General features: G+C 48.9%; 1 protein-coding gene across 1 annotated transcript in view; it reads left to right on the top strand.

The window, feature by feature from the left end:
- Positions 1-19595, top strand: part of LOC138566703 (adenosine deaminase domain-containing protein 2-like) — a 1803535-nt gene that overhangs the window by 1443553 nt on the left and 340387 nt on the right. The window lies entirely within an intron of this gene.

The following is a 19595-nucleotide window of genomic DNA, read 5'->3' as shown; positions in this document are numbered from 1 at the left end:
TTTTGTTAAAGTCCTTCTTGTGTTTTACTTTGCGCGGCAAACTAGTTTTGCCTTCTTTGTTCACTGTCTTTTGGCGGGCTTCTGCTCAGAAGCCCTCCTCAAGGCGCCTGGGTGTCTAGGTGGGCTGAATGTGAGGGAGGGGTGTAGTCACCCCCTCCACAGTGTATCCTAGGAAACCCAAGTCGCACCTTGTCCTGATTGGCCAGGGTAGTTTTCCGGGTTGGACAACCCCCCTGCTGGGTGATTGACAGCCAGGCTGTGTGAATGGGGGTTTTTCGCATAAAAGGCAGGGCTCTTGGGCTAGAAATCAGAGAGTCGCCACTGGAACTACAAGGAACCAAAGAGAAGCGGAGAGGACGACGGCTGATGCAACTACCCCGTCCCGGTGAAGCCCTGCTGCAGTCCTGAGCTATCTTCCCTTCAACGATTTAGAGAAGATCCAGTCCGGAGTCTTCTTCCCTTGAGCTTGGTGGGGACAACCAGCACACCTTCTACAGCCAGAGGAACCTCTTCCTTGGTAGAAATCGCTGCACGCTGCTGTAGTGGTCCAGATAGCCATCTGAAGAGCCTCTCCTGTTTTTAAGGAGCACACCTTTTATTCTGCGTCGCAGCTGCCGGCTTCATCCCTGTGTGGTGCAGACCCCCTTCAGACGTCCTCCTTCACAACGAAGCTCCAGGAATTGTGGGTCTGCGGGAAACCAACAGGAATAACTGCCAGGGCACCAGCTGCACCATTGGAACATGGTACTGTGTTCTACTTGAGGAAACTGGGAGAACCCCTTTTCTTCATTTCCAAGGCTTGCCCTTGTCTTCCCTCCTTCTTATAACTTTTGCTTCCGAACATTGACAATATCAAAGTACTTTTTGGCTATGTTGAATCGTGAACTGTCTGAATGTGTGATCTTCAGCAACAGGCCCCGGCGTCTTTCGACTTTGGCTCCGGCCCTTTGACTTTTGAACTCTGGTCTGAGTGTTTCTTGATTCTGCCTGCCTAACCAAAATATTGCCTGTGATTTTTGCTAACAACTCCCTCTGGGTATCTCAGGTGCTAAGTGTGTTTTGCCCCGGTAGCATTTCATGTCACGGATACATGTTTACTTAGTAGACCGACCTGTCAAAAAGTGTTCGCAATCATATTCGCGGTAACATGTTTTGTCCGTAACACCGGTTCATTCAAACACAGGGTACTTACCTTGAGACTTACTGTACAAAGTGAATTGGTTAGTTCTAGTGTATTTAACTTGTGGTTTTCGTTCAATTTTAATAGAAGTGTTGTGTTTATAGCGAATGGTTTAAAAATAAATGTACTTATATTTTTCTACCTGAAACCTTGAGTCAGTGTTTGCTTGAGTCACAGTAATTGTGGTCCCTTTGTGTAATCTCTGCTACTGCTCATATACTCTTGAGATAAGCCTGGCTGCTCCGACACTGCTACCGCTCTGACATAGTAGTACAGGCTTGTACCAAAGGTAAAACTTGTATTGCCACCTGTAATCTTAATCGTGTGTAGTGGTCCCTAAGGGCACTGCACAGGATTCTTCCTAACACTCCACCCTCCCTCCAATCTGGAAAAAATCAATACTGTTGTGCACTGCCCCAGCATTCAGGTATCCGAGAGATTGTCCAATAGAGCATTCAACAGATCATCCCATGACTCCACCCTCCCTCCTACCCCATTGCTCACATAGGCCCTTAACAGGCCCCAGAAGTCCCTGGGCCTGCTTCTGCTTGGCAACGATCAGGAATACTTTGCTTCCTTCCCCTCACAGTCCTTCATATGCTGAAGCCATTCTTGAAAGGTAGGTGCTTGTTGTTTGCCCCAGCAATTGGAGAGCATGCAACAAACAAGGCCATACCTAATATATTCTTTTCTACTCGGTCTCCATTTTCAAATATAGCCAGACGCCACCCCCCACACGGCTTCTTCTGGCAGTTGGTGTGTGTGTATGTATGTGTATATATATATATATTTCTGTGGCTTGTGGAATCTGCTTAGATCACTTGCGATGCATAGGCCGACATCTAGTGGAAGCTGCAGAGTATTACAGTTGTTGTTTTCGAAACTCAAAAAGGGACGTCGACAGGGCGTGCCAGTAATACTATCCCTAGTGTGACGCCCACTGTACCCATGGTCCTTCACGTGTCGAGGTCCCTCAGATAATTTTTTTCCGCCATCGTGACGGACGCATATCACGGGAGTTAATTTCGGCTAATGCCATTTGCTTATGAAAAATGAAGACTAGTTACTCTTTCAGTCCTTTTCCTAACCGACTTCGACTACTTCATTGACGAGGTGGAAAGGATGACCGTAAAAGGTATTTCCAGACTCTACTGACCCTTTCGGCCTTGGAAGGCCGCACCGGGCCTAGGCTCTACAGTAGGGAGAGTGGGGGGTGGTCATTGTAGAATGCATTTTCCCCTCCATTCCCTTTCTCACCCAGCTGCCATTCCCCTTAAATATGGAGAACACTCCTTTTAAGTTTTGCCCCACATGTAATAAAAAGTTCCTGTGGATAGACCAACACTGTGTGTGTAACTTGTGTCTAGCGTGTGATCATGAGGGGAATTGTCAAGCCTGTAAGCTCTTCAAGCCGAAAACTCTTCGAGGCCGAGGAACTAAACGATGGGCCCATCACGCCATCCAGGCTGTGGCCTCCATGGCCATGGAGGGAGCATCCAATGACGGAAGCGTCGCGCTCTTTATAGACAGCAAGGGCGACGGGGAAGCGTTAGGTTCCCAAGTGCAGGCCCCGACCCCAAGAGACAGGCCGGCGGCTCTGTTACGGGGATGACACCTGGTGGCGAAAGCACTACCACGACCCCGGCACTAAGCACATGGCCCATGGCAAAGAGTCGACATCGTCGACCAAACGCCACAAACAGCGTCATGGGTGAGGTCTACAGAATCCTTATCCTCTGGGCACTCGAGGTTCTGATCGCCCCATGACAGGCCCCGTAAGTCTAGAGACAAAGAAGATGCCATTCCCCAAAACATCGACCGATTGCTGAAAGTTGGGAGACGAAGCTGCGGTCCGGCCCATTGCTTTAAGACCACATCCCAGGTCGAAAACGGCTGTAAGCTCTAAAAACACTAGTTTATCCCACCGAGTGAAAATACAGAACCTGCTAAAGTCAAAACACTCCAAGAAACACTCCTCCAAGAGCCCCAATCATTAGTATAAGTCTAATAAGGACAAGTCTACCCCTACTCATAGGGAGAAACACTCTGTCCCCCCAGGAGGAAGGTTTCTTAGCAGAAGCCTTAAAGAATAAGGGCCAGCCTCAGACTGCTCCCCAGGCTACATCCCAGGGCCATCCTACACCCCTAGGACAGAACTCTACCCCCCAGTTCCCTGGTGTCATTCCAAGTTCAGCCACATGGACTGCGGAAGACATAGACCGGATCGTGACTAGGATGACCTTTATGGCCCATTTCTTCAAATAGAACCCACAGGCATACCGAATTTTCAAACTACACCTCCTATCACGGAGGCTTCCAGCACCTAACCCCCAGCTAAAAAAGCTTGAGCTTATACTCTCCTTGTTTCAACTCCAGTCCAACCAGTACAAGGTGATCTGTATGATGTTCACACAGACACTAATGACAATGAAACCTATCAACAGACAGATCATCATTATTATTATGATGATGATGAAGAGGAGGAGGTGTATAACCTGGCCACACCAATTCAGCAGGACTCACCAGTGGACAATCAGCCTCTCCATAACGACATGTTAATTAAGGCAGGTGAACCCTTTGGTATACAAACCCAAGAGACTCAGCTAGATAAAGACATATTGGGGGACAAGAAAGCTGCCACCCAATTCATCCCTATTCTACAATCTATACAAAGAAAGATTCAACCTTCCCTGGAGACACCAAACCACACACAAGCGGTAAAGCTGCGGGTCGAGAAACTTTTCTGCCCAGCGCCGTGTGACCCGCTCTACATCAGGGGCTAGCTTAAGCCAGATACGCTTGTGGTTACCACAACCCGCAAAAGGGCAGGGACACCACTAGCATCTTCAGAGGCACCCCCAGAAAGGGAGAGCAAAAAACTCTATAGTATGGGGAGGAAAGTGGCAACTTCGGCAGCTTTCCAAACTAGAATTGCCAATAATTCTACGCTGTTGGCAAGTTATAATTGCCACAAATGAGACGAGATAACTACTCTGATAGCTTCTGCTCCCGAGCCTATGAAGTCACAATTAGCCCAAGTAGCAGCTGACAGCAAAGCAACATCCAGCTGCATTCTTAAGAACAATCTAGATGCCGCAGACAATGCGGACAGGATTATTGCCGAAGGGACCATAAACAAGCGCCACGCATGGCTAAGCCAGTCCGGCTTCAAACTTGAGACACAAGCTACGCTACTTAATATGCCGGTGGAACCTACAGTCTTATTCGGCAAAGCCGTACAAGAAGCATTAAAGTCCACTAAGGAGGAATATGACACCCTAAAATCTCTAGGCCAGCTGACAAACCACCAGGCCAGAGAGGCGGAAGCAATTTTCGTCAGTTTTGTGGCAAAAATCTTCAGAGAGGCTCTGGTTATAACAACCAGGGACAAGCCTCACAGTGATACCAAAGAGGCCAGCGCCGATCTCGCGGCCGGGGGAGGTCCTCCACATCCAGAGGTGGAGATACACCCCCTAAGCAATGACAGCCCGCTACAGGTCCCCTCCCATACCTCTCCAGTAGGAGGACGCATTTCACACTTCACCTACACATGGGAGGGAATTACAACAGACAAGTGGGTGCTATCAACAGTAGAGGGAGGTTATTGTGTGGAATTCATCCAAAAACCATCAAACCATCCCCCACGTCAGAGAAAATCAACAAAGGAAGAACAACTCGTCCTTCTCGAAGAGGTCAGCGTGCTGCTACTCAGGGATGCCATAGAGATTGTACCCGAGAACGAGGTAAACAAGGGTATTTATTCAACCTACATCCTTGTGCCAAAAATATATCTATCTATGCGCCCAGTGTTAGACTTACGCCCTGCAAACACTTATGTAAAGGCACAAATATTCTGCATGACAACGCTACAAGAGGTAATCCCCCCCTGCTAAAGCGGGGAGACTACATTGCAACACTGGATATGAAAGATGCCTATTTTCATATTTCAATGTTGCCAGCGCACAGAAAACTCTTGCGTTTCTAAATGGCAAACCAGCACTACCAATTCAAAGTGCTACCCTTCGGAATAGTATATGCTCCAAGGGTATTCACGAAGGTACTGGCGGTGGTGGCGGCGCACTTGCGCAGGGAGGCAATCCCAGTGTACCCCTACCTGGAGGACTGGCTGATCACAGGGCAATCACTGCATCTTTGCAAGCAAAACATTCTCTTCCAATTGGGCTTCTCAATAAATGAGAAAAAGTCGAGGCTTGTGCCAAGTACATCAAAAACCGTTCTTAGGAGCTGTCTTAAACACGGAAGCAGGGTTAGTCTTTCCATCTATGGAAAGGGTGCAAAACATACTACGGCAAATACCACTGTATCAGGCCGGTCGCCAGATAAGCATACGCAAAGCAATGCGACTACTAGGCATGATGACGTTGTGCATTTACCTGGTCCCACACTGCTGTCTGCTCAGGTGCCCCATGCAGGAGTGGTTGGCGAAACAATGGTCTTGGGCAAGTGGTCAGTGGGACGATCTAGTGGTCGTTTGTAAAGACTGGAGGGGGTGTCTGTACTTCTGCTCTCTATATGGCAGAGGAGAGGCACAAAGGACCCCAGCCAAGATTCTCTATTATTGGTAATGTAGCCAAGCAATCAAGGCTTAGCTTCTCAGGAGGTGTTGCAGGCTGGTTCTTAAGTACAGTGTAGTCCCCAAGCCCCCACAAAGAAATGCCCACACACTGTATTAGTTAAACATTCATTATATAATTAAGGTTTAAGGTTATATACCAAATCACAATAACTCACTTTGTGCTCGGTTAATCTACAATGGCAAATATATACAGTTCTAAGTGGTACCACAAATATCATTAGATCTCATTAAAGTGCATCAACTATACTCTGGTCAAATGTCACACAGATCAAAGTAATAAGGGAAACCAACAATAGATATAGGAGGAAAGCAGTTGGTTAGAACAATTGGCAGAATGCTGGCCCCTACCACTAGACACAGTTCTGTGTGGAGATCCCTCCCTCCTGGGCAACCTGTAAGATAAAGATATACCACAAGCCCAGTCCATATATTTTTCAATGAGTCTTATTTCCTTCTACAATGTTTGTACCACCCCAATGTACCTGGAATAGCAGAGTCCGACGACGGGTCGTCGACAGATCCTTCTTGAGCGGCTCCCTTTAAAGCAGGAGCCACAGATCGTCGAGATCCCTCGAAGAAAATGGTGAACAGCAGTGAGGTAACAGCTCTGGTCCTGGTGGTGCTCGGCGATGAAAAGTCAAAGATGTCCTGCAAGGAAGAGGTGTGCGGGGCACCTCGATGTCGTTAGTTTAGGACCGCAGAGAGTTTGGGCTGTGAGCCAGCAAGGGCGTTGAATTGTCCAGCATCTCTACAGCATGATAAGGTGGTCGGCAGTGCGGACGAGTGTGTCTGTGAATCAAAATGTCTTAAGCAAAAGGAGCATTGTGGCTCTAGTCGTCGACTGCACAGCATCAAGCAGTCCCCGCTTCTGGGCAACTAACTTCAACGGGCCGCCAGCGATTATAGCAAACCATGTGTCATGATGCCTACCCCCAAGGAGCCAGACCGGGCCCAGCAACCCCAGAGGCAGCCATCATGTTCCTGAGGGAAGTCCCAGCGGCCCCAGGTAGGGGCCCTTTGGACTCAGTCCTGGCGCCTTTGGCGCCAGGCTCATGTTGGACAACAGTCCTGGCGCCATAGGCGCCAGGCTTATAAAGGATGACTTTGTGTAAGTGCTTGGTGTGAACTTACCTGATGCAGACCACGCTGCAACATCCAGGCCACCTAGAGGCCTGAATGGGACTATTTTACCTATGGGACTACTTTACCACACGGCTGTGGCCGGAGGAAGAATACATACCTTTGAGGAAGAATACATACCTGGAACTACTTTGAAGGCTATTTAAACCACGCCCAAGCAGCAACTCACGCTTCGCGTTGTTCTGCACCTAGCAGCTGGACGCTCACCGTGTCTGCTCTTGCATCCGGACTCCAGCCACGCCTGACAGCATCCTGGAACACCTGTAAAGGGAGAAGAGAGGAGAACAGGAGAAAGAAGAGACATTACCTGCTTAATCCGCATTCCAGAGTCATCTCGCCGACGATCCTAAAGGGAAGACATTCATTTTTAAAAGCACATTGCATAGCTCGCTGCAGCGCAGCATTCCACTCACCTTTACTAGGCGCCTTCTTGCCCATCAGCAACCATCTGGATCTTCCGCCGCATTTCAGCGCCTAAAGGAGAAAAAGACGAGAACAAAGGTGAGCTAGGGAAGAGAATAAGAAAGGCTTAATTTCCACCATAAGACTTACCTGTTGGGTCAATCCCTCTTCACTTCGGGTCGGCGCCGTTTCTTCGGCATTTCCGAACCCCGGCCCCTAAGGGGAAAAAGACACAAGCATTAGTGCATTAATGCAAGAACACTAGAGGAACCACTCATCAAAAACTCACCAGAATTTTCCTTCAACGGTTCCATTCCCTAACTCGGAATCTTCATTCAGCACCTGAAATAGAGAAAACAGACAATGGTTATTTAAAGCTTGAACTTGCAACAGAATTCTTACTATACCTTACCGGAAAAGTCAAGCGAACTTGAACTCTCACCAATCCGAGATCCAGTGAAGTAACTGGATAACAACGCGCCCCTGTATCAGAATCAGGATGGAGAGCTCGTCCTTTCAGACCCTAAGGTGAGACGTCACGGGGAATCGCAGAAGGGTTTCGTGGAGGGTGAGAAGGGGAGTGGGAGGCCTACGCATTATCCCGCAGATTGTTAATACTCCCTTTTCACACACAGAAGGATATTTCTACGAGCCAGACAAGCCAGATTTGGGGGTCTGGTCCATTCCATCTTCCGAGTCCTGCGCATCACCCTAGAAGAGGCCACAGCAATCCAAACCAGGCCAGCGCCTCCGTGGGAGTCAGGTGAGCGTTACAGAATGCGAAGCCTACCTACAATTTCCTACCCGGGCGCTATGGATACTTCCGACACAGACCAGCTGGCCCAACTTTTGGGGGAATTACGGGCAGAAGTACATTCCGCCCGCCAGGAGACTAACGCTCTCAGGAGAGAACTGATCCTATCCAAGGAACGAACTGATGACCTGGCCAAACAGCTGTTGCAAGGTCAGGCAGGACAAACTCCGTTACCTGGTTCCGGGGGTAATCCCACTCCTGTGGTTTCGAATAACCCGGTACAAATCAATCTACCCGGAAATATGCCACTGGCCCCGCCTGAATGTTTTGCTGGGGACCCCAAGAAATATGCCGTTTTCATGATCCAATGTCGCTTACACTTTCTATGCAGACCTGGGGCCTTCCCTAATGACCAAACCAAGGTAGCTTTTGTATTATCTTATCTCAGCGGCTGTGCTGCCGATTGGCCAGTTCCTTTGGTAAGTCAAGATGACCCAATTCTCCAGGATTTTCAAGGCTTCCAGGCAAGCATGGAAAGATTATTCGCTCGACACTTCCAGGGACAGGCCCTGGACAACGAACTGCTATCCTTACGACAAGGTAACCAGGATCTCTTATCCTACATCGCCACCTTTAATAGGTTGATTGTGGAAACAGGGTGGCCAGAAAATAAGAGGATCACACTATTTCATCGAGGCCTGCGCGGAGAACTTAGACGTTCTAGCTCAAATTGTAAATCCGCCCCAAGCCTGCGCGGAATACATTGACTTAGTGGTCCAACTTGATCACAGACTTCAGAATAGAAAAGCAGATCGATCTAAGTTTGAAACCCGAGTGTTGATCAAAACTCACGCTAACCCCAAGGGTACCGACGTTTCAGAACCTATGCAAATTAGTGGAGTTAAAGGACTGTTAACTCAGAAGGAACGAGAAAGAAGGCGGCAGAAGCAATTATGTCTTTATTGCGGGATTTCTGGCCACTTTTTACGAGATTGTCCGGTAAAACCACCCAAGAAGGGGGTTGGAGCCACTGACAACAATCTAACGGAACCTGATTCGGGAAACGACCAAGCCCGACAAGCGTAGAGGTCCGTTTGCCGAGCTTGAAAACAAACTCTTTGACCTCGCATTTCATCATGCCAATGGTCCTCGTGGATCCGAGACAGCCTCGGCGGTTGCATGCTATAAAGGCATACATCGACAGTGGAGCTATCGGAAACTATGTTGATCGTGAATTGGCCTCCAGGATTAATCTCCCTCTCCGTCCGAAAACCAACAAGGATGTCATTACCACAGTTGATGGAACCGAAATTGCCTCAGGGCCGGTAACACATTCTACTACAGAAATGACACTAGTGGGTCAGGATGGAAATTGGGAAGCTATTGTGTTTGACGTAATCAAGGCCCCACAGTTTCAAGTAATTCTAGGAATTCCTTGGTTAGAAACACATAATCTTCGAATTGACTGGCGAGCAAAGAGAATAACCTTTCCTGATTGTACACAAACTTGCTATCCAAGAAATCCAAACATGGGCCTGGCCACAGTAACCTCTGCCACAATACAACTGCCGCCTGAGTACCAAGAATTCCAAGACGTTTTCCAAAAAGAGCAGGCCAACACGTTACCTCCCCACCGGTCGTACGATTGTCAAATCGATCTGGTACCCAATGCTCAACTGCCTTGTAGTAGGATCTATGCTCTTACTGAACCTGAGAATCTTCATTTGCGACAGTATTTAGATCAGTACCTTGCCAATGGTTTTATTCACCCGTCAAAGTCTCCTGTTTCCTCAGCTATGTTCTTCGTGCCAAAAAAAGAAGGCGACCTTAGAACTTGTATTGATTACCGCGCCCTAAATCAAATAATGATTAAGAATCGTTATCTTCTGCCCCTGATCCCTGAACTTCTCGACCAGGTAAAAGATGCTTGTATATACACCAAGTTAGATCTTCGGGGAGCTTATCACCTGGTGCGTGTAAAAGAAGGCGACGAATGGAAGACTGCTTTCGCACCAAATATGGACTCTTCGAATACCAGGTGATGCTTTTCGGATTGTGCAACGCACCTGCTGCCTTTCAATACTTTATGAATGATGTTCTTCGGGAACTTATCGATGTTTGTGTCATCGTATATATCGACGACATTCTGGTGTACTCCTCTTCGGAATCCAATCACAGAAAACATGTCAAGGCAGTTCTTGAGACATTGCAAAACTCGAAAAATGTGTTTTTCATGCCACAGAAGTCGAGTTTCTTGGATTCATCCTGACACCAAAGGGAGTCCGAATGGACTCACGAAAAGTGGACGCCATCCTCAAATGGCCATCTCCTAGCTCTGTGAAGGGTGTTCAGAGCATGCTTGGTTTTGCCAATTTTTATCGAAGATTTATCCCAGAACTTTCTCGGTGGTTCAACCCATCACTGCACTCTTACGGAAAAATAAACGCTTCGAATGGACTAATGAGGCAGAACAGGCCTTTCAAGAACTAAAAACTAAATTCACCTCTGCACCTGTACTGAAACATCCGCGCCCAGATCTCCCTTACATTGTTGAAACCGATGCATCCAGCTTAGCCATGGGAGCTGTCCTGTCTCAAAGGGATCCTGTAACTAACCAATTGCACCCTGTAGCATTTGGTCCAGAAAATTCTCGGCTCCTGAAGTTAATTATGCAATCACCGACAAGGAGTTATTAGCTATTAAGTCCGTCTTCAAGGCTTGGCATCATTATCTTCTCGGCGCAAGACACACCATCACAGTGATTACAGATCACAGAAATTTGCAATATTTAAAAATGGCCAAAGCTCAATCATCACGTCAACTCCGATGGGCTTTATTCTTTGCAGAGTTTGATTTTGTAATCACATACCGCCCTGGCTGCAAGAATGGCAAAGCGGACGCTTTTTCCCGGATTGGGATGGGAGAAACAAATTCAAGCTTAGAACCAGTACCGATTATACCTGAACAGAGAATTTTGGGGTTGACCTCTTTACAAACTATTGAGGACATTCAAACTAGAGTTAAACAACTTTTAGACCCTACAGCCTTGCAAGAATGGAGTCAAAAGGGTTCACACTTTTCCGTCAATAATGATCTACCCTACTTCCAGGGGCGATTATTTCTGCCTCATAAGGAATTGCAAGAACTCGTTATTGCCCATTATCATGATACATTAATGGAAGGACATCCTGGTATTGCTAAAACTGAAGAAAAGATCAAAAGGCAATTCTGGTGGCCCTCCTGGCGAAAGGATATAAAATCCTTTGTGATGTCCTGCGGAGTTTGCGCCCAAAATAAAGGTCAAAAGAAAAGACCAGCCGGCCTTTTACAACCCTTGGACATCCCACCGGCACCTTGGCACACCTTGTCGCTGGACTTTATTACAGACCTGCCTCCTTGCTATGGATACAACACTATCCTGGTGATTGTGGACCTCTTCTCCAAAATGGCCCATTTTATCCCATTAAAGGGGTTACCTTCAGCCTCCATCCTGGCCAAGGAATTTCTTGAGAATGTCGTTCGTTTACATGGTTTTCCATCCATGCTGGTCTCTGATCGAGGAAGCCAATTTATTTCCCATTTTTGGAGAAAGTGTTGTCAACTGGCACAAATCGATGTACGACTATCCACTAGTCACCACCCCCAGACCGATGGTCAAACCGAGAGAACAAACCAGACCCTTGAACAGTATCTTCGGTGTATGTTGCACCAATCTGAATGTAATTGGAAAGACATTCTTTGGATCGCAGAATATGCATATAACAATTCTGTACATTCTGGAACGGGACAAACCCCTTTTTATACCTTATATGGCCATCACCCCCGAACCTCTGACCTTGACTCCCCTCAAAGTCTTGAAATGCCCGCTGTAGATCATTTGCATTCCACGATAACTCGAGCCTTCAAAGAAGCAACGACTCATTTACAGCAAGCCAAGAAAAAGTACAAAGAAAATTCTGATTTACATCGTAGTGAAGCACCTCCATACCAAATAGGGGACCAAGTGTGGCTAGCGACTAGACATTTACCACTCAAAGGACCGCAAACTTTTAATCCAAGATATGTAGGGCCCTACCCAATCAAAGCTATAATCAACCCGGTGGCCTTCAAACTCGATCTACCAGCTAACATGCGAATCTATCCTGTTTTTCATGTATCACTGTTGAAACCAGTACAACCTGGAACCAGACTAATTAAACCGCCAGAACCAATTCAAGTAGATGGGGAGCTGGAATTTGAAGTTAAAGACATATTAGATTCCAAGGTGTCAAAGTCAAAACTCTTCTATTTAATTGATTGGAAAGGATATGGGCCTCAGGAAAGGTCTTGAGAACCAAGCGACCAGGTACATGCACCTCGGTTAATACAGAAATTCCACCGGAAATTCCCAAACAAACCGAAACCTCCGGAGAGAACAACCTTGGGAGGGGCCTTGGGAGGGGGTACTGTCATGATGCCTACCCCCAAGGAGCCAGACCGGGACCAGCAACCCCGAGGCAGCCATCATGTTCCCGAGGGAAGTTCCAGCGGCCCCAGGTAGGGGCCCTTTGGACTCAGTCCTGGCGCCTTTGGCGCCAGGCTCATGTTGGACAACAGTCCTGGCGCCATAGGCGCCAGGCTCATAAAGGATGACTTTGTGTTAAGAAGTGCTTGGTGTGAACTTACCTGATGCAGACCATGCTGCAACATCCAGGCCACCTAGAGGCCTGAATGGGACTATTTTACCTATGGGACTACTTTACCACACGGGTGTGGCCGGAGGAAGAATACATACCTTTGAGGAAGAATACATACCTGAAACTACTTTGAAGGCTATTTAAGCCACGCCCAAGCAGCAACTCACGCTTCGCGTTGTTCTGCACCTAGCAGCTGGACGCTCACCGTGTCTGCTCCTGCATCCGGACTCCAGCCACGCCTGACAGCATCCTGGAACACCTGTAAACGGAGAAGAGAGGAGAACAGGAGAAAGAAGAGACATTACCTGCTTAATCCGCATTCCAGAGTCATCTCGCCGACGATCCTAAAGGGAAGACATTCATTTTTAAAAGCACATCGCATAGCTCGCTGCAGCGCAGCATTCCACTCACCTTTACTAGGCGCCTTCTTGCCCATCAGCGACCATCTGGATCTTCCGCCGCATTTCAGCGCCTAAAGGAGAAAGAGACAAGAACAAAGGTGAGCTAGGGAAGAGAATAAGAAAGGCTTAATTTCCACCATAAGACTTACCTGTTGGGTCAATCCCTCTTCACTTCGGGTCGGCGCCGTTTCTTCGGCATTTCCGAACCCCGGCCCCTAAGGGGAAAAAGACACAAGAATAAGTGCATTAATGCAAGAACACTAGAGGAACCACTCATCAAAAACTCACCAGAATTTTCCTTCGACTGTTCCATTCACTAACTCGGAATCTTCATTCAGCACCTGAAATAGAGAAAACAGACAATGGTTATTTAAAGCTTGAACTTGCAACAGAATTCTTACGATACCTTACCGGAAAAGTCAAGCGAACTTGAACTCTCACCAATCCGAGATCCAGTGAAGTAACTGGATAACAACGCGCCCCTGCATCAGAAGCAGGATGGAGAGCTCGACCTTTCAGACCCTAAGGTGAGACTTCACGGGGAATCGCAGAAGGGTTTTGTGGAGGGTGAGAAGGGGAGTGGGAGGCCTACGCATTATCCCGCAGATTGTTAATACTCCCTTTTCACACACACAAGGATATTTCTACGAGCCAGACAAGCCAGATTTGGGGGTCCGGTCCATTCCATCTTCTGAGTCCTGCGCATCACCCTAGAAGAGGCCACAGCAATCCAAACCAGGCCAGCGCCTCCGTGGGAGTCAGGTGAGCGTTACACCATGGTCGACGACGGTGGACGGCTGTCCGATGCTTCTCTTCAGCGGTCCCCGTCTCCCGCCTGACAGTCTTTCATAGGCTGACTTCCAGGGTGCTTCGGCGAAGGTTAGCAGTGCTCGATGGTCCCTCGGAGCACGGGAAGAGGGCACCTAACCAGGTCCTCTCTGGGTCAGTCCTTTGAGACACAGCAGCTTTCAGATCGATGAAGTAGAGCAACAGCATTACTTCTCTTCCAGCATGGCTTCAAGGTTAAGCTTCAGTTTCATTGTCAGTTTCAACTCCAGCTTCTGAACGATTTCTAGCAGGGGGAGGCCCCCAGATAAACTAGTTGATCTCCCATTCATTCTGCTGGATCACACTCAGGCAACCAATCACTCAGAAGGACATTCAGCAGTCAGCCAATCAGGCGCACAGTTCTTTCGGGCCATTCTTCTCAATCCAGACACTCACAACACAGAATGTGGATTCGGACAAGTACCACACCATTCAACACTACACACATACCTGTAACGCTCACCTGGTATCCACGGGGACGTCACTCAGCCTGTTCTGACCTCTTACGACCTCGAACCCTTCCCTGGAGTCTAATCGACTGGAGACTGCGCCTGAAACACAGGATTGGTAGAGTTTAACTCCCTATTGTCTCTGTGTGCTTGAACCCCTTCTTCCCCGGGTTCCAACCCTTCCCTTTGATCCACAGCTCACCTTGTTTTCTTGGAAAGTGTGCTCTCCGTCCTGCTTCCAGCGCAGGGGCGCGTTGATTGATGCAGGCTTGTTGCTGTCTAGTTACTTCACTGGCAAGAGTCTGACAGGTAAGTATAATGAGTCTTTTGTACAGTTCTCTAATTTCGTTCCTTTCCTTCCTGAGATGATGGACGGCGTCCGGGGATGGAGACGTGCTGCTGAGATGAGTAGCGCTGAAGGTGAGTGAGAGCGCGATGCGACCCTTTCGTATTTGTATTGAACTGAGTTCTTTTTCTGTCTCTTTTAGGTGCCGCAACGTTTTCTGCGTGGATGCCGGTTATGAAGAAGAAATGCAGTGAGTAACCGCGGTATGCAGCGCCTCTAGATGTTTCCACGCTAACCTGGAGTGTCTTTTCCCTCTTGCAGATGGATATGAAGTTCCGGAGACAGAGTTCCCCCAGAGCGGCTGGGATTCAGGTAAGCGTTTGAAGCTCATACAGTCTTTAAAAATAAGCGAAGATTTGCTGAATGCTTACTAATGCCTTTTTTCTGTTCTTTTCTCTTTTCCTTAGGAAGCGGCGTGCCGGGATGGGAATGACACCGCCGAAAGATGACCGCAGAACAGAAGAAGTGATGAATGATGGGCAGAAGCGCCACAAGGTAAGGCTGTTCCTAACGGTGTTCTTGTTATTGCAGGAGCTGAGCGCTGAAAAAAGATGAAGGCCTATTGAAGACCGATCCGAACACGGTGAGTGTCAAGCTACAGGTGCAGAAAACACAAAGCATGTTTCTCAGCCTGGGCGTGGCTTAAATTGTCTCTGGGTATCCCAGGTGTCTCTGGGCTGAACCACACCCAAAAGACTAGACTGCACATGCATTTTTGGGAACCGAAATATGTGGGGGCATCCATCTTGTCCCCATCAATGCACTACAAATCCAATCCCCAATGTTATCCTATGGGAGTGAGTGAGTCTGGTGCCACAAGCGCCAAGTCTGACTCCAAGTGGGTATTTGGAGGGATGGAGAGGCCCTTGAGGGTCATGTAGGTGATTGTGGCCTGGCTCTAGCCTAACATCTTGGAGGGTTCGGGACATGAGGGGCAGGAATCATGACAATACCGGTTTCGGGCAGGGATGTCTCAGTCATTGTGTCAAACACCAGATACTAGACACCCACAAAACAGAAAGCATATTCGTCACACACTCCGTTCACCCAGGTCCCACCCACAGGTGTTGTTGGGAAGGCTCCAACCTATCTGATCGGCACTTCCCCACACTAGCATAAATGGAACTTCCACTCAACAGCCATTCAGGGGGAAGGGACAAAGACATGGCTTCCCGGGACTTCAGGAAAACCAAGGTAACGGGCGATGGAAGGCAAGAGGCCACGGGGGCCATTTTGTCTCCATTCAGGAATCTACCAATTCCAATGACGGGGCCTGCGCATCCCAAAATGGAGGAGGCTCAGGGCACCTGTCAATTCAGCACAGAGCTGCCACCAGCCCATGCTCTGCTCTGTGGGCCACACACAGGTGCCCAAAAATATACACTAGGGGCACAGGGTTGTACCCCCACCCATGGGTGCTATACTGGTATCCCATGGCTCTGTACACTAAACCAAAAGAGAGATCTGCACCGCCAGGAGTCCCACATGAAATCCTGAGTGGAAAACACGACGGAACACACGATAAAAAGCAGTAAAGGACAAGGATACAGAGGCCCTGTCCCTCTGATAAATATCCAGCATCACAGTCGCCCCCCCAGACTGAGGTTAGGGTGCCTAATCTCCCACGAGATAGACGCCCTCATCCAGACGGTCAACATACCTTCTGGAAAGGCCATCTGCATTATTGTGACTCTTCCCTGGTCTATGCTCTATGGTGAAGTCTAGCCCTTGCAGGCTAATGGATCACCTGAGCAGTTTCTGGTTCTCACCCTTCATCTGCATAAGCACTTGAGGGGCTTGTGATCTGTTTGGACCTTGAAGGTAGACCCCGTAAGGTAGGGCCTAAAACGCCTAAGGCTCCAAACTATGCTAAAACATTCCTTTTCAACAATAGCCAATCTAAGTTCTCTACCCTTGAGTTGTCTACTGATGAATTTGATTGGCTGTTCCCTCCCTTTGTCATCTAACTGGGACAAGACCGTTCCAATTCCAGTGTTGCAGGCATCCGTCTGGACGATAAAGGGTTTGCTGTAGTCCGGCTCAAACAACACAGGTGCCCTACACTGACTTTCTATCAAGCCGTTAAAGGCCCTCTGACACTCTTCAGTCCAATTAACCTTCCTAGGTTGTTTAGGTGAAGTCAGAGCTGTCAGAGGTGCAGCTATGGTCCCATAGTCCGCTATGAAATTGCGATAATACCCAGTGAGGCTCAAAAAGGCTCTCACCTGGGTTTGAGTAGTGGGAGTCTCACAGTCATGTACATCTTGTACTCTACTGGGGAGAGGTTGGTTTTGTTCCCTCCTATCTCATGACCAACATATGTGACTTTCCCCTGAGCTATCTGGCACTTGGTGGCAAATGTGTCAAATGCTCTTCCCAGGTGGAACTGTAGACGGCCCTAAACTGGTAGAGTCCCTCAGTTGTTGAGAACGCCGTATTTTCCTTGGCAGGGTCCGTCTGAGATATTTGCCAATAGCCTGAGGTAAGGTCAAAGGTGCTCACAAATTTGGCAGCACCTATGGTGTCCACGAACTCATCAGCCCTGGGCAATGGGTGTGCGTCAGTTTTGGTGACCGCATTGACTCCTCGATAGTCCACACAGAACCTCCAATGCTTGGTACCTGCCTGGGAACTTGTCTTGGGGACAAGGACCACAGGACTGATCCAGGGACTGGTTGAGGTTTCATCAACACCCAGATCCAACATCTTGGCGACCTCAGCCTGGATGTGGTTCTTAGCGGTATCTGACATACGGTAGCACCTTGTTTTGACAGGCACACTGTCACCAGTGTCAATCTCGTGCCTACAACACAGTGTAAGGCCTGGTGTCAGTGAGAACAGAGAGGCATACTGCCGGAGCAAAGCCCTGCAGGCCTTCTGCTGCTCTGTCGTCAGATCGGGAGAGAGATGTACTCCCTCCACTGAGCCATCCTGAGGGTTGCTATGCAGCAGGTCAGGAAGAGGCTCACTCTCATCCTCTTCTTGCTCCTCTTCTTGCTCTGAAGCTAGCAAGAGACATGAGACCTCCGCTCGCCTATGGAAAGGCTTGAGCCTGTTGACATGGAATACTTGAGGGGCTAACCCAGAGACTCCCATGTCAACCAGATAATTGACTTTGCCCATCTTGGAGATTATCCTGAAGGGTCCAGTCCATTTGTCTGCCAAAGCTCGAGGCTTGGTAGGCTCCATCACAAGGCTCTCCTGTCCTGGATTCCAATCCACTTGCGAGGCTTTAAGGTCATGCCAGTACTTGTTCAATTCCTGGCTGGCCTCGAGATTTGCTGTCGCCTGACCCATCATCTGTGTCATCCTCCGTCTGGGGCCTAACACATAGTCCCGCACTTGCTTGGCGGGGCGGCTTCCAAACCTTCTCTGATCAAGGCATGGGACCTCCTCACGGGATGTCCAAAGAGCAACTCAAAGGGGCTGAAACCAACACCCTCTTGCGGTAGCTCTCTGTAAGCGAACAGCATGCATGGCAGGAGAAGATCCCATTTCCTTCCAAAGCGCCTAGCATGCCCTTGAGAGTTTTATTAAATCTCTCAACCAGACCATTTGTCTGGGGATGGTAAGAGGTGGAGAACTTGTAGGTTACCCCGCACTCTTTCCACATGGTTTTCATTTAACTAGACATGAAGTTGGATCCTCTGTCAGAGACAACCTCTTTGGGGAATCCAACATGGGTGAAAATGCCCATGAGAGCCCTGTCAACCACCTTGGCAGTAACAGTCCGAAGGGGTATAGCCTCAGGGTACCTGGTGGCATGATCAACCAAGACCACGATGAACCGATGTCCACCTGAAGTGGGAGGGTCAAGGGGACCGACAATGTCGATGCCCACCCTCTCAAACGGTGTGCCAACCACTGGCAATGGCTGCAGTGGGGCAATGACACTGCCTCCAGTCTTGCCAGACAACTGACAAGTTGGGCAGGTCCTGCAGTGGGACCCCACTTCTACTCCCATCCGAGGCCGGTAGAAATGGGCAGAGAGCCTCTGCATAGTCTTCTTGGTACCAATATGACCAGCTAAGAGCACCTCATGCGCAAACTGCAGCAGGAAGGGCCTGTAAACCTTGGTACCACCAACCTCTTGAGGGCTCCAGATTCAGGCTTAGTGGGCTCACTAACAAGGAGCTCACCCTCCCAATAGATCCGGAATGTCCTAGGCACTTCTCCTGTGCCTGAGACAGGGCCTGTTTCCTCAGAACCTCGAGAGAGTGGCACTCTGTGTCCCTTACAGAAGTCTGCATGGGAGGGCCCCCCTTCAGCCAAGAGGCATTGAAGGTCGGGGTGGTCCTACAGGTGGAGCACCTCTCCTGCAGGAGGGTCTTCTGCCTCAGGTGTTGAGTTTGGATTTTCCACTGGACCTAGCCCGTCCAGAGCATGGATCCCAATGGGTGCTGTAGGGACAGGAGGAAGAGAAGGAGCTCCTTCACAGAGGTGGCCTGGTTCTTCTGTCTTCTTGCCTTAGGCTTCGCCTCTGGCTTGGGTACCTGATTCACAGCCAGACCCTGTGTCACCTGTGACCTAGTGACTGCAGCAGCAGTCATGGGGAGACCATCCAAGATCAACCCCAACTCCACTAGATAATTTCCTAACAGGATGCTAGCAGGAACATTGTCCTGAACCAGGACAGGAAGCTTTGCTGTCTTGTCTCCAATCATGAGTGTGACTAAGGCTACAGGTGATAATTTGGGAGGCCCACCAGCTAACCTTGTCGTTCTCAGAGGAGCACCTACATAGTCCTCTGGCTTGAGCAGGGTCCTGTCCACCACTGTCATGCTTGCCCCAGTGTGTCTCAAACCAGTACCATTCAAGAGGA

Source organism: Ambystoma mexicanum, chromosome 2p, assembly GCF_040938575.1.
Source record: "Ambystoma mexicanum isolate Mex_15411 chromosome 2p, UKY_AmexF1_1, whole genome shotgun sequence".
In the NCBI taxonomy this organism is placed as follows: Eukaryota; Metazoa; Chordata; class Amphibia; order Caudata; family Ambystomatidae; genus Ambystoma; species Ambystoma mexicanum.
This window is presented reverse-complemented; position numbering and strand designations above follow the sequence as displayed.